Genomic DNA, 15,133 nt, shown 5'->3' with positions numbered 1-15,133 from the left:
GCTGCAATGGCCTCTTGGTTCCCAAGCCTTGAGTCTTCCTCTGTCCCATTTTCTTGCTCCCCCGCCTCCCCGCAGTTAGACTAATTTTGAAGCAAGGGGTGCCACCTTGGAGAATACTGGGGATTGGGGTTGAAGTCCCACTGCTCATGTTTCCATTTGGAATCCAGCTTTTGTCCTTGCAAATCCATCAAATCCTGTTGGTTCAACTTTCACATTGCTAAAATCCTCCTTTCCCTCTCCACCCAAGCTGCTTCCATGCTAATCTATCCCGCCTTGGCTATTGCATCTACCTACTCGCTCACCTCACTGCCTCCCATATTTTCCCACTACAGTTTATATTATTTCACTGTTGTTGCATGGATCATTTTTCTCCCCACTCTTCAAGAACCTTCAATGGTTGCCCATCTACCTCTGCATCAAACAAAATCTCCTTACCGTCGGCTTTAAAGCACGTGATCAGCTTGCCTCATCCTACGTCACCTCACTGGTCTCCTACTTCAGCCCAGCCCTGACACTCTGTTCCTCTAGCACCAGCTTAGATGCTCCCCGATGTCTTCTATCTCGTCTCTGACCCCTTTCCCATGTTCTTCCCCTATCCTGGAACTCCCTCCCCTCCATACATGCCAGACCATCACTCTCCCCACCTTCAAAACATTATTAAGGTCATATCTCCTTTAAGAAGCCTTCCCTGATTAAGCCCTCTTTACCCCAGTTCCCTCTCCCTTCCACAGCATTTAGGATCTGTGACCTTTGGACATTTGATATTCCCCCCACCTTCAATCCTACAGCACTTACGTACAGATCTTTATATGTTATAAATTACATATACTGATTTCTGTCTCTCCCTCAAGGCTATAAGCTTGTTTGTAGGTAGGGTGTGTGTCTGCTAACTCTGTCGTACTCTCCCAAGCGCTTAATACAGTGCTCCTCACATAGCACTCAGTAAATACCATTGATTGACTGATATGCCAACTGGCTTAGTGTGGTTCAGGAACAGCAAACTGGGACTCTTCTGATAACCTGTGCGGGGGATAGAAAGCTCGAATCCCAGCTCTGCCACTTGTCAGCTGTGTGACTGTGGGCGAGTCACTTAACTTCTCTGGGCCTCAGTTCCCTCATCTGTAAAATGGGGATTAAGACTGTGAGCCCCACGTGGGACAACCTGATTCCCCTGTGTTTACCCCAGCGCTTAGAACAGTGCTCTGCACATAGTAAGCGCTTAACAAATACCAACATTATTATTATTATTATTAAAGTGCTGAATTTCCCCCGGAGGGGAACAATCGTGAAAGAAAAACTAGATGCCTAAATATGGGAATGCCACCCTTTTAGGGAGTGATGACCTGCTCTGTTTTCTCTCTGGTTGCAATTGCTGGTTGGCGAGGTGGGTTTTCAGCCTGGGGAAAAAGGGATTTACTAGTAGCGACTTTCCCAAAGGCATTTCTTTGGGCTCGTGCCTAGTTCTGCCATTATAGAAAACCATTATGTGTTTGCCCATGGAATACCGAGGGCATTTTCAACTGCTCCATCTTAGGAAAGAGAGAGTGGTGTTGGAGAAGGTACAAAGAAGGACAACTAAGTTGATCTCTATTAAGCCAAATGGAAAATATTAGGAATCTCTAGTACAGAACCATAAAGGAGAAACAAATATAAAATCTTTCAAGGAGACTTATAATTGAGGTTTAAAAAGTCCTGAAAGATCCATTAAGGAATTATTTGCCCACAACACCCAGGCTGGGCTGATGATAATAACAATAATTGTATTTGATAAGCGCTTACTATGTGTTAAGCAATGTTCTAAGCACTGGGGTGGTTACAAGGTAGTCACATTGGACACAGTCCCCGTCCCATTTTGGGCTCACAGTCTTAATCCCCATTTTACAGAGGAGATAACTGAGGCAGAGAGAAGTGAGGTGACTTGCCCAAGGTCACACAGCAGACAAGTGACGGAGCTGGGATTAGAATCCAGACTCTTGGGCATTTATCTGTTTGAAAGTGGCTGGTTCATTGCAAACAAAAAGAAATATGTCTTGACACAGAGAATGATAATCATAAATAGTTTGTTGTTTAAAATATCAATAGGTTCAAGAGGGGTATAGAACGCGGTGTCTATAATGACTTACTACAAGTACAGGAAGGATGTTAAATGTTGCAGCGCTAAAGGTAGGGAGGATGTTTGGAGAAGGATCAGCTCACTGTTTCTCTAGACATCCTGCTGCCACTTTTGGAAACAGAGTATTGGACTGAAAGACCCACTGGTCTGACCCCAGAGTGATATTTCTTATATTCATAACTTTTTCATCAAGTGATATGATGCTACAGTATCCTTCCTCATTGGATTGGGAGTCTAACAGCAGTTACATGGAAATGCTCCTGGCTCTGATCTGCTTCTTTTCACCCAGCTCTTGTTCTGCTCTCCTTCTTGCTCTGAGGATTTTTTTTAATGGTATTTGTTAAGCACTGACTATGTGCCAGGCACCGTATTAAGTGCTGGATTATATATGAGCTAATCAGGTTGGACACAGTCCATGACCCACATGGGACTCACAGTCTTAATCTCCGTTTTACAGATGAGGGAATTGAGGCACAGAGAAATTATGACTTTCCCTAGGTCATGCAGCAGACAAGGGGCGGGGCTGGGATTAGGACCCAGGTCCTCTGACTCTCAGGCCCGTGCTCTATTTGTCAGGCTTCACTGCCTCAGGATTTCCCTGAGACTCCCCAGGGTGTCAGTGGGGGTGGAGGCAAGACTGTGGGCTAAAAAAACCTCTCTCCTTGGTTGGGCAGCATGTTAATGTTAAGCTTTTGGGAGTAGGTTCTGGAATGGTGCTGGTGATATGCACTCCCCAAACACAGCTCCTGACTACATGGCACTCTTTCCATAAACAGTGGTTTCGTGCTGGGTGTTGATTTTCTCCCAGCAATTTTTAGTTAGAAATGTCAATTTTCAGTGGGAAGAACCACCATTCCAGACAGGTTTACTCACTCTGTCCCAGAAGAGTGGAGCTAGTATGGAGTGCTGCTCCAGTTCTCTCTGGTGCTCATAATGAGGACAGTTAGGCTATCATGCAGGGAATTTATTATCCCAGGAAACAATCCAAGTCTACTCTTAAGAACTTCACATATGATTTTTAGGGAATGGAGAAAAGGCAAGGGAATATGTTTAGCCAAAAGTAAATTGGTTACTACTGTTATATTTTCTCTTTGGATAATTCTGTAAATGCTCTTGCAAAGAGCCTCCTTGGGGACAAGACTGTCTTCTCTGGGGTCTGTAAAGTACTAAGTGGAGTGTCATGCACCCTGGAGGCTCAGTAGGTATTAAAATAAAAACTCAGAGTGATGCTGGTCTTCTTGGGGCAGTGAACATGTCTTCTGCTATGCTGCCTTGTTGGCAAGACAGATTCTTTATCAGAATTAATACCTATCGGCAGGCAGGAGGAAGATTTAGTTGGATTTTTAGGGAAAAATAGAGAGGGTAAATTGCCTTTGGCACAGTGATCAGGTCCCAAAGGATTGGGCAGGGAACGTGATTATTACATCAGTTTTATTGTACTCACAAATGCTTAGTACAGTGCTCAGTAAATACTATTGGTCTTCAGAGCCTTACTGAAGGCACATCTCCTCCAAGAGACCTTCCCTGATGAAGTCCTCCTTTCCTCTTCTCCCACTCCCTTCTGCATCACCCTGACTTGCTCCCTTTATTCATCCCCCTCACTCTAGCCCCACAACACTCATGTTGGTATCCATAATTTTTTTATTCATATTAATGTCTGTCTCCCCCTCTAGATTATGAGCTTACTGTGGGCAGGGAATGTGTCAGTTTTCTATTGTGCTCTCTCAAATGCTTATTATAGTGCTCTGCACACAGTATGTGCTCAGTAAATATGATCGATATTTATCATATCGATAAATGATATCGATCTATCTAACAGCCGCAGTTCCAGAGGGTACTGCCATTTTAAATATCCTCTGGCCACTTGAGGATACTGTTGAAACCTACCAAAAAGAGTGCTAAATCAAACTCATTTTTTTTTTTGATTCTGGGAGGAACCCAGCTGCCAGTGCCTTGCTCCTTCCTCTGCTCAGGCCAGGGTCCCGTGGGCCTCAGTGGTAGAGCTGAGCGGGTAAGGGGGGGGTCCTGAGGCTGTGGAGGGAGCGTAGACTAGGGAAGCAGGATGGACCAATGGAGCATGGGTTTGCACATATCAGAGAAGCAGCATGGCACAGTGGATAGAGCACGGACCTATGAGTCAGAAAATCATGGATTCTAATCCTGGCTCTTCCACTTTGCTGTGTGACATAGTACAAGTCACTTCACTTCTCTGGGCCTCAGTTATCTCATCTGGAAAATGGGAATTGAGACTGAGCCCCACATGGGACAGGGACTGCTTGCAACTCGATTTGCTTGTATCCACCACAGTGCTTTTTACAGTGCTTGGTACATAGGAAGCGCTTAGCAGATACTGTCATTATTATTTTTAAATTATATAAGTAACTTTATGGTAATGTCTGTCTCCCCCTCTGGACTGTAAATTCATTATGAGCAGGGAGTGTCTGCTAATTCTGTTGCATTGTATGCTCCTAGTAGCTTAGCATGGTGCTCTGCACTCTGTATTAAGCACTCAATACATACCATTGAGAAAAGAGGACTCCAAAATAACCTTTATCTTGGGGAAGCAAGTTTCAATATTTTGGGCAAGTTTTGTAAACTGCACATAGAAAGCACTCATAATGTCCTCTGCAAAGAAAAAGATTTTAAGAAGACAAACTTTTTTTTTGTCTTAAAAGCAAGCTCAGGTTGCACAGTATCCAGCTTCTCTAGTCAGCAGCATTCCTTCTGAAACCTTCCTGGCAGGCTTCACTTTCTCTGCCTCAACAGTAGGTATGGTGGAGCCGGGATTAGAACCCATGACCTTCTGACTCCCAGGCCCGTGCACTATGCTGCTTCCCAAGCACTTATGCTCTCCCAGGTACTCAGTATAGTTATCTGCATACTGTAAGTGTTCAATAAATATCACTGATGATGATGATGATGATGATGATAGTTGATCCAGATATATTTATGTTTTACTCCCTGTCTGTTACTGTAAATATTTTTATCGGCCTCCCCCATTGTCCATTCTTGCCCTTCACAATATCTGGAAGTATGTGATTGAAATTCTGCGCATGAGAAATAGCAGTGTAAATGCATATACTTCTAGTTCCTGCTAACAAATGCCGCCAATATGTTTTATTGCCAGTAGAGTGCTATTGGCACATAGTTGAACTTTCCCAAGAACTTTTTCGTGGGCAACAGTATTTTGAGAAATGAGATATTTTTTCTTTTTTTAACTCTGTTACATCTAATGGAAAGGCACTCAAATTTCTCACTTCTGTGTTTGAACTCTCCAGTAAGGAAAAAATTGGCAAGGCATGTTGAGTTTGTTTGATTTAAGCACTCCTTTTGATACGTTTCAACAGTATCCTCAAGTGGCCAAGTATATTTAAAATGACAGTAGCCTCTGGAACTGCAGCTGGTACTGGAGGACAGACTGAAATCCCAGGATGGCCCCAGAGTCAGCCCAAATTGCCCCTTTCTAATAGTAATAATAATAATATAATAATTATTATAGTATTTGTTAAGCGCTTACTCTGTGCCAAGCACTGTACTGCACTGGGGTAGGTAGAAGATGATCAGGTACCACATGGGGCTCATCGCCCAAGTAGGAAGGCGAACAGGGATGAGATTACACAGAAGACAGATGGCAGAACTGGGATTAGAACCCAGGTCCTCTGATTCTCAGGCTCGTACTTTATCCACTAGACCTTGCTGCTTCCTCCTCCTACAGCTTAAGTTTTTGCACCACCCTAAGTCATCCCCAACTCTCCCTCTACCAGTTGTATCCCAAGTTAGTGCTCCAAGGCTACAAATCCAATCTTAATGTGTCTTCTCAAATGTCTGCTTTTGGAATGGCCAGGAAGCCTAACTCAGGTAGCCTAACACATTAATCTCTTTGGATTAATCAAAGAGTCAAATGAGACTACAATCCAGTTACGGTGTATAACTGGCTTTCTACCATTCTGAGCAGGTCGTTATTTAAAAGATGATGGGGATACTTGAATTCAATTACAAGTGTACCAGACACACTTGAAACATTGAAATTTGGATTCCACTGAATTCAGTTGTACTTGCCTGTTGCACTACATATGAATCTTGTTCTGACATATATTGTTGCCCTTTGCATTCCAAGATGTTTCTGACGGTTGAGAAGTAAACCTACTCTGTTTACCCAGCAAAAACACTTGGGCAAATGTCAGAAAATCCTAGGCATTTGCCACTTCTGCAGCAAACAGAAACTCCTTAACATTGGCTTTAAAGTACTCAATCAGCTGACCCCCTCCTACCTTACCTTGCTCTTTCTAATGCCAGCCTACTCAGTGAAGCTTGATCTCTTTTATCCAGTCACCATCCCCTTACCACCTCCTGTATCTGGCCTGGAACTCCTTCCCTCTTCATCTATGACAGTCATTCTCACCACTTTCCAAGCCTTATTAAAATATCACATCTCCTCCAAGAGGTCTTCCTTTGACCAAGCTCTTATTTCCCCTATTCCCTTTCCTTTCTGTGTCGTCTTGGCACTGGGATTTATTTATTCCCTTTATTCACCCTAACCTCAGACCCTCAACACTTACTTAAGTACACATCCACACTTTAATGTCTGTCTCCCGCTCTAGATTGTAAGCTTGATGTGGGCAGGGAACATGCCCCAACTTTATAGTCTCCCAAGTGCTTATTATAGTGCTCTGCACACAGCAATAAATATCATTGATTGATACAGTACAACAGAGTTCGTAGACATGTTCCCTTCCCGTAAGGAACTTACAGTCTAAAGGATAAAGAGTAATGGCTCAAATTGTTTCTGGTTAGCCTTGTGTTTGTCACGGGGCAAATAAGATGTGTCTGAACATTATATATTTTCATTTTTTTAACAGAAAAGGCAAGAGAATGTGAGGAAATGCAAAATCTTTTTCTCTATCCTTATAAAAGTTGCTTCTCACAATACTTTCCCAGAAGCATCCCATAATGTGAAAGCTTTGGTTCAGACTGTACTGGTAAATACCAAAATCACTATTTGGTCATTTATACTTTTTCTAATAATCTATCTGGTAAACTGTAGTATTTGATATTTTTTATTAGGCAATGTAATTTCTAACTTATTACTTCGATTTTATTCACCACCCCTCAAATACAGTGGTCTAGACTGAGTTGATAAACCAGACAGGACAAATTTTGCCTTATTCATTTTAGGCTTGTGAGTGACCACATTACAATCCAATAGATTGAAGACCTGTATTGACTAATATTCCACTGAACAATCTGGGGTTAGGGCTAAATGAAGACATCTAGTTTTTAATCACTGCCTTCCTCCGAATCTGCTTGTGAAACAAGTTATCTAACTTCAGGGGGCCCACCCAGCCCAGAGTCCCCCCAGCCCCCTAGTCCTTACATATCCCGGGTCTGCAATTGGGCTGTGCTTCTGGGGAGGGAGCTGCCTTAGTCTCCAGATTCCTGCTGTCAAGACAGCAGTGAGTTAGGGGTAGTGTCATGCACATTATTTCAGTTGCTTGGTGCGGCAAGAAGGGGGAATGATAATTTTCTCTCTCCCCAACTTAAAAATGCCAGTAGAATAGGGATCCAAATGCAGAATTCATACATGCTTTCACTTTTACAGTGCTCTTTGCAAGATTTTTTTTTCCATTAAAGACAATCTCACCTATCACAGCCAAATTATCCAAAGTAGATGCTCAAGAAATCAGTTTTGATTGATTGATACACTGTTAAAGAAAATTCTTGTTTAAAAAAAGAGGGAAATAGTGATATTTGAATGGTGTTTTATAGGATGCATCTTTAGGATGGATGCTATGTCCTTTTCAGGATCTTTAATTAAACCGGCGTTAAAAGCGTTGGGCTGTAAGTGAACCTGTCGGTCATCCTATTCGCTACCCAGCCTCCGGGAATAACGGTACAGCTATATCGTGTGGACACATAGGCTTTGGGCCAGAAGGAAATTAGACGAGATGGTAGGTGAATAAGGGTTTTAATAAAAATTTAAACTATTTCCCACAGCACTGGTATTAATAGTGAGTCTTTAGTAATCCTTATTTATGCCCATTTTAATACAAAGTATTAGATATGTTTTTCATTATTTGGTGTTGTGAATTTTAGGAAAGGAATTTAAGAGATTAGAATTGCAGAAATGTGAAGACAAAAAGATTGAAATCTTGAGGAAAATTCCATTTTTATTTATGGCATGCTACTGTGTCTTGAGCATACTTCCCTGAGGAAACTGCTTGCACAAAGGTCACAGGTTTCTGTAACATGAGAAGCACTGCCCATATATCAATTATTTCTCTCTGGAAAGAATGGAGATGGATAGGTGATGAAATAAAATTAAATAGACACAATGGGGAATTCGTACTTTAATGGTTTGCTATGGAACATATGCACGTATATCAGTATTTCATAATGTTAATCAGTCCTGGATTACATACCCAGTATTCATTATTACTTCTCCCTCCTTAGCCCTAGAAATAGTAAAAATTGTAAAAAAAAAAAATAATCCAAAGTCTAACTGGCAATTTCTTTTTCTAAGGATGCTAAAATGAATCCAGAATAACCTACCTGCCATCTCCAATTGGAGTTGAACTCATCTCCTCAGCCATATTGAGTACCTTTTCTTAAGGTGGCTGTAATTACAATTTATACATTTAGAGGTGGTGTCTACTTTCAAGGCTATGAAGGTTTTACACTGTTTTTCAATTTTTCTACTAATTTAATCTTCTCTGACTGTGTTTAGGCAAATAAGATGACTTTCACACTCTTTCTTGTCTTAGGTTGTGAACAAAAGATTCAAGAGGACAGAAACAATTGTCTGTGGGACACGATTCAAATGTTCAAAGACGTGGTATCTGTGACTTTTAGATAAATAGGTTGAGAGTTTTTCCTTATTATCTATTTATAAGTTCCCTACTGACCATAAGAGATTTTCATGCATTTCTTTGCTCAGTAGTGGAGCAACATTGGTAGAAGTCTTCATCCTTCTGGATTTGACATTTAGGTCATTTACCTGGTTGAATGTTATTATGCAGTACCTTTGGTCGTAACATTTGTGAAAGTTCAGAATAGGCTCAATCCAGCATGAGCTTATTATTATTATAATATTATTATTATACTATATCTCAGTGATTTTAATTGGGATATCAATTTGTTAATAAATTTGGCAATGCCCAAATGACAATCCATTCCTTCCTACATAAAGATTGTCCTTTATTGTATGGCCATATTTGCCACCTGCTGCTGCTTTTGTAGATTTCCGATCTGCTTGATATAATAATAATAATGGTATTCGTTAAGCGCTTACTATGTGCAAAGCACTGTTCTAAGCGCTGGGGGATACAGGATGAACAGGTTGTCCCACATGGGGCTCACAGTCTTCATCCCCATTTTACAGATGAGGTAACGGAGGCCCAGAGAGTTAAGTGACCTGCCCAAAGTCACAGAGCTGACAGGCGGTGGAGCTGGGATTAGAAGCCATGACCTCTTACTCCCAAACCCATGCTCTTTCCACCGAGCCACGCTGGTTCTCTAAATGGAACCCGGGCCGCGGCGGTGAAAGCGCTGAATCCCGACCACTAGACCACCAGGGACCTACAATATATCAGTATATCAGGGATACATTGATCTCCAGACTGCAAGCTCCTCCCTCTAGTCTATAAACTCCTTGTGGACAAGGGGATGTGTCTATCAAGCTCTTCCAAGGGCTTAGTACAGTGATCTGCACACAGTAAGTGCTCAATAAATAGTATTGATTGACACCCTGCCCAGTAGTTGGGTTTTTTTGGTGGTGTTTTTTGTATGGTATTTGTTAAATGCTTATTAGGTGTCGAACACTGTTCTAAGTGCTGGGGTAGATACAAGTTATCTAAGTCGGACACAGACCCTGTCCTGCATGGGGCTCACAGTCTAAGTAGGAGGGAGAACAGCTTACAATCTAGAGGACCTTAAGCAAGTCCCTTAACTTCTCTGGGCCTCATTTTCCTCATCTGTACTCCCTCATAGGCTCTGAGACCCATGTGGGACTGGAAGTGTGTCCGATTTGATTAAATTGTACCTATCTTAGTGCTCAGTACAGTGTTTGGCACATAGTCAGTGCTTAAATACCGCAGTTGTTATTCATAGTAACTGCCTAGTAGATAATATCACCTAGAAAAAGTAATTTGCTGGGCACAGTGATAGAGGCCTCTGTGATCTCTTGCTATCTATGTATTTATTATTGCCCTCCTGACAATAAGAGATTATTCAGGCACTTCTTACTCCAGTATGCTTGCTTTAGTACTGGGGCAAAAATTATAGGACTGTTCATTTGTCAGGATTTGACATTTAGCCATTTGCCTTGTTGGATGCCAGTGGGCAGTACATTTGGTTGTGTCAGTAGTTTAAATTCAGAATATGATCAATCCAGCACTTAGAGCCATATATAATGGCAGTATTTTGAGTAGCCTTCCATTTTTGCTGTTGGACCCTGACATAATCCCTGAGTTTAGGTATTTGTCGCATCCTTATGTTGTCCTATAATTAAGTTGCAGGAACTGCCTTGGGGGTTTCAGTCTTTTGGCACACTCACTAGTAGGTATAGACCATTGTCATTTAGCAGCTCCCTTTAGAATATTTCCCTTTGGATTTAATATTTACTGGTAGTTGTGGCAGAAATTGGATTCTATCTTAGAAGTGGTCACAGGGTCATTCAGTTTTCACTATTGCCTCTGGACACGTTTGGAGGTCTTGAAACAGGGACTGATTTATAGCTGCAGGCTTTTCTCTTCAGGAAGGGGAGACCTTTTCAGGAGAAGGTTGATCTGGCAAGTTTTTCCATGAGCTGACTCTTATTAAGAAGGCCTGCTTTACTCAGAGCCGTGATACCCATTCCACACCCTATCCATATGGTTCGTGGGAGCTTCCAGCCAACTATATATTCCAAAGAAAGAGTGGAACAAATCCTCGGATGATGTGATAAAGCGGGAGACATCCGAGAGAACAGCAGATGGCAAGCCAGCATGGCAGACAACAATTAGAAAATGGGTGATTCTCTCAGAGGCGAGACTTTAAGAAAGTAGGAACACCACGAGACAGAATTAAATTCCCCGGTAGCAAATGGCATCAGCACAATGGGTACTTCTGTTGACATTTACACTGGGGGAAAGGAATAACCGGCCATGCTACACTTCTTTTTATGGGTAAAAGTAAGCACTCAATAAATACTACTGATGATCATGATGATAAAAATCTCACCTTCAGTAGCATCGTTTTCAAAACCCAAGTGTCGAATACTTGCCTGCCCACACAGAGCCATGCACGAAACTCATCAGAAAAATTTACCACTCCTCTTAAAGTTCTAAGCAACCAGAAAAACAAACTTTAAGTACTGGGAGAATTGGGCTCAATTCCTGTTATTTACTTGTTCTGGTTTGGTTGAGAAGAGCATTTTCTATTCACTAAAAGACAGAGTCAAAGAGTTACTGTGAACTAGATCTAGAGCTCTGAACGAGTGGGAGGCAATTATTCTCATTCTGAGAAGAGATGAATAGAGGGTTTAAGATGTTTACTGAAGTTCACACTCAGTCTTGCATATGATTTATTAATCTTGTGTCATATGGCGGTAACGTTTTTGCACCCACCTTGTGGGAGATATCCAGTCGTGCGCTTTTGTAGAATCCGCCGTGAAAGTAAGATGTGGGAACGGTTTTAGAGCCGTGATTTGGTAAGTGTAGACCCTGGCGAACTAACTCGTGAGAATAGAGATCAGAAGCTGGATTAGAATTTAGACGTTTGGGTTTCTGGAAACTAGAATCAGGGTACACATAAAATCATAAACTAAAAATAAAATATTTCTCTCCATTTCGTATGTGCATATATAATGCCTTCTCTTTTGTTAATTCTTTGCTTAGCCTTCTGGTTCATTTTTTCTTTCCCTTCTCTTACTCTGATTCATTAACCCATTATTTGCTCAATTTTTCTATTTTCTTCCCTCAGTAACCTCTGGCATAAAGTGTTAATTTTAACTTCTTTTCTTTCTTTGAAGTGTTCCTCCTGGCAACAAAAACTTCCAATTAAGTTTTTAAATAAAAGATAGAAGTTAAAAGCAGCTGCTGCCTGGGGTTAGCACTATGGAAACCTGCAGTTGCCCGAAGCAGTACTTCAAAAGGAGAAAAAACGACATTTAAAAAGTATGCAAGTTTATTCATAAAAGAACACTGTGGTTTTAAAAAGACTACCCAATGGACAAACAGGTATCTAGATGAGCCACATTGCTGGTCAAATGACTAAACTAATTAGAAACAGAAGAGCTAAAGACAAAACAATACAGATCAGGAATAATTAAATAAACAATCATTATTCTAGTGCCACTAAATCCATGATGCAAAGTCACTCAGTATAGAGGAGAAATTTTGTATGTCAAAAATAAAGTCCCAGTTTCTCCCTAGTGAACTCTTCCCCTCTAAATCCTTACCAATTATGGATCAGATTTTTACCTTGTAAAGCTGGAAGATTAGGATCAGTTGATACATTTGAATTTCTGTTGGGATGAATATTGGTTTTAAAGACACGTTTAAAATTACCTAAATTTTAACCAAAAATTGTAATAAAAGCAAATCCTAGAATGATCAGTCATTGTTAAAAGGACATTTTCATATTTACCAAAATTGTCTGTGTTCTGCGTAGTTCTGGAGCAGCATAAGTAGGTCCCTGCTTCATGTCATGTAATAAATTAAAAAGAACCAGGTCTGAATTTCAACAGAAGCCCCTTCTGTCTTGTAACATGTGGAAGCTGTTACACTTAATTTCCATGAAGGATGAGCGACTGGTTTTAATGCTTTATGTTTTCCAAGTAGAGACCTTTTTTTGGATTCTTTTATATGTGTATGTTCAATGTCCTTATTTTCCCGTTTCCCCTTCAGAAGAGCTCGCCAGCACTGAGACAATCTCCACTGAATGGGCAACCCTCTATTTTGCAAGGACACCAATCTCAGCAGCTTCTTCAACCAACTAAGGTATTGCAGTTGCCAGCTGCTCCTGGAAATCTTCCCTCAGCTGAAAGAACTGAAACAATACGAGTAAGGCAACCAACAACATTTGCATGGTCACCAAATCAGAGGCAGCGCTGCCTGCTCAGGTTAAGGTGGAACAGTCAAACCAGGGTTCTCAATTGGCAGGTATTAGAATACAGAGGATCGGCGCAATCCATCCATGTCGTTTTATCGAGCGCTTACTGTGTGTGTAAGCACTTGCAAGATGTATTCAATCGCAAATCCCTTCTTTTTCATTGTTTCCCAATCTTTTCATTATAGTTAAGGCTGGTATTTGTCTCCCCAAGTGTGCCTCACATTTTTATTGTAATATCCCTTGACCTGTTTCTTGTGAGATGGAAGCCAGTGGTGCCCTTTAATCAATTATTTCATGGGTTGGCAGCCTGAGGCTCTTGAGCCATTTCTGGCTCTTCTTGGCACCTGATGTGGAGTGATGAACCCTAGTCCCACTCTAAAAGTGCCGCCCATCTGTGGCTACAGCCCGGCCCAAGTCCAGGGACCAGCTAGTGGGTGGTCTCTGAGATCTTTGGTTTCCCTCCTTCTGGCACTTTAGAAGAGCTGTGGCAGCTGTGCTTGCTCTCTCCTGTAGGAGCACTTTTCTGGTGATTCTGAGGGCATGTTCTCTCCTTGCCTGGGTAGCTGGCCTCAGTTTCTTCCCTTCTGCCCTCCCCCGCTTCGGACTAACACTGCAAAGGAGGCTGGAGCTGAACTGCTCCCAGGAAAGCCCTTGCTGTATGTTTTTGGGACAGCCACGGAGCAGGGCACCTCCTCTCTTCTCCCCATACCAACCTCTCCTCCCTTCCTTTCTGTCCGCTACTCTTCCCTGTTTACAAGACCCATTCCGTGTACTCTGCAGAGACAGCAAGCATCCCAGAAGGACTTGGAGGGGAGAGGGGCACCCTACCCCCTCAAACCTTCCTCAGGCTGGAACAAGGACCCTCCCTCCTCAAATCCAACATACAATGACTCTCCCTTTGTTCATAGCCCTATTGAAGGCTCACCTCCTCCAAGAGGCCTTCCCAGACTAAGCCCCCTATTTCCCCAGCTCTCCCTCCCATCCGCGTCGCCCCGACTCACCCTTTATCCCCCCACCCTGCCCCACAGCACTTATGTATATTTGTACAGATCTTTAATTCTGTTTGTATTAATGCCTGTTAACTGGTTTTGATGCTTATATATCTATAATTCTATTTATTTATATTGATGCCTGTTTACTTGTTTTGATGTCTGTCTCCCCCCTTCTAGACAGTAAGTCAGTTGTGGTCAGGGATTGTCTCTCATTTTTGCTGAATTGTACTTTCCAAGTGCTTAGTACAGTACTCCAGTGCTTAGAACAGTATTTGGCACAAAGTAAGTGCTTAACAAATAATAATAATAATAATGTTGGTATTTGTTAAGCGCTTACTATGTGCCGAGCACTGTTCTCAGCGCTGGGGTAGACACAGGGGAATCAGGTTGTCCCACGTGAGGCTCACAGTCTGTATCCCCATTTTACAGATGAGGTCACTGAGGCACCGAGAAGTTAAGTGACTTGCCCAAAGTCACACAGCTGACAAGTGACCGAGCCGGGATTCGAACCCATGACCTCTGACTCCAAAGCCCATGCTCTTTCCACTGAGCCACGCTGCTTCTCTAACAAATATTATAGTATTACTCTGCACACCGTAAGTGCTCATTAAAACGATTGAATGAATGAATGACTGAATGAAAGGTAATCATGTAAATCCCACATTGGGTTTACAGTCCTAATCTCCGTTTTACAGATGAGGTGCACAAAAGTGAAGTGACCTGCCCAAGTTCACACAGCAGATAAGTGGCTGAGCTGGAATTAGAACCCAGGTCCTCTGACTCCCAGACCCGTACTCTTGCCACTAGGCCATGCTACTTCTCACAGTGCTTGGTTTAATGACAGAGAACCACCAACTCATCCCACCAGTGCTTTAATTGCTACTTTAATGTAGATCACATTTTTAAGGTATCTCTGGACACATTAGCTATAAATTATTAT

Source organism: Ornithorhynchus anatinus, chromosome 11 (genome assembly GCF_004115215.2).
Source record: "Ornithorhynchus anatinus isolate Pmale09 chromosome 11, mOrnAna1.pri.v4, whole genome shotgun sequence".
Taxonomy (NCBI): domain Eukaryota; kingdom Metazoa; phylum Chordata; class Mammalia; order Monotremata; family Ornithorhynchidae; genus Ornithorhynchus; species Ornithorhynchus anatinus.
This window is presented reverse-complemented; position numbering follows the sequence as displayed.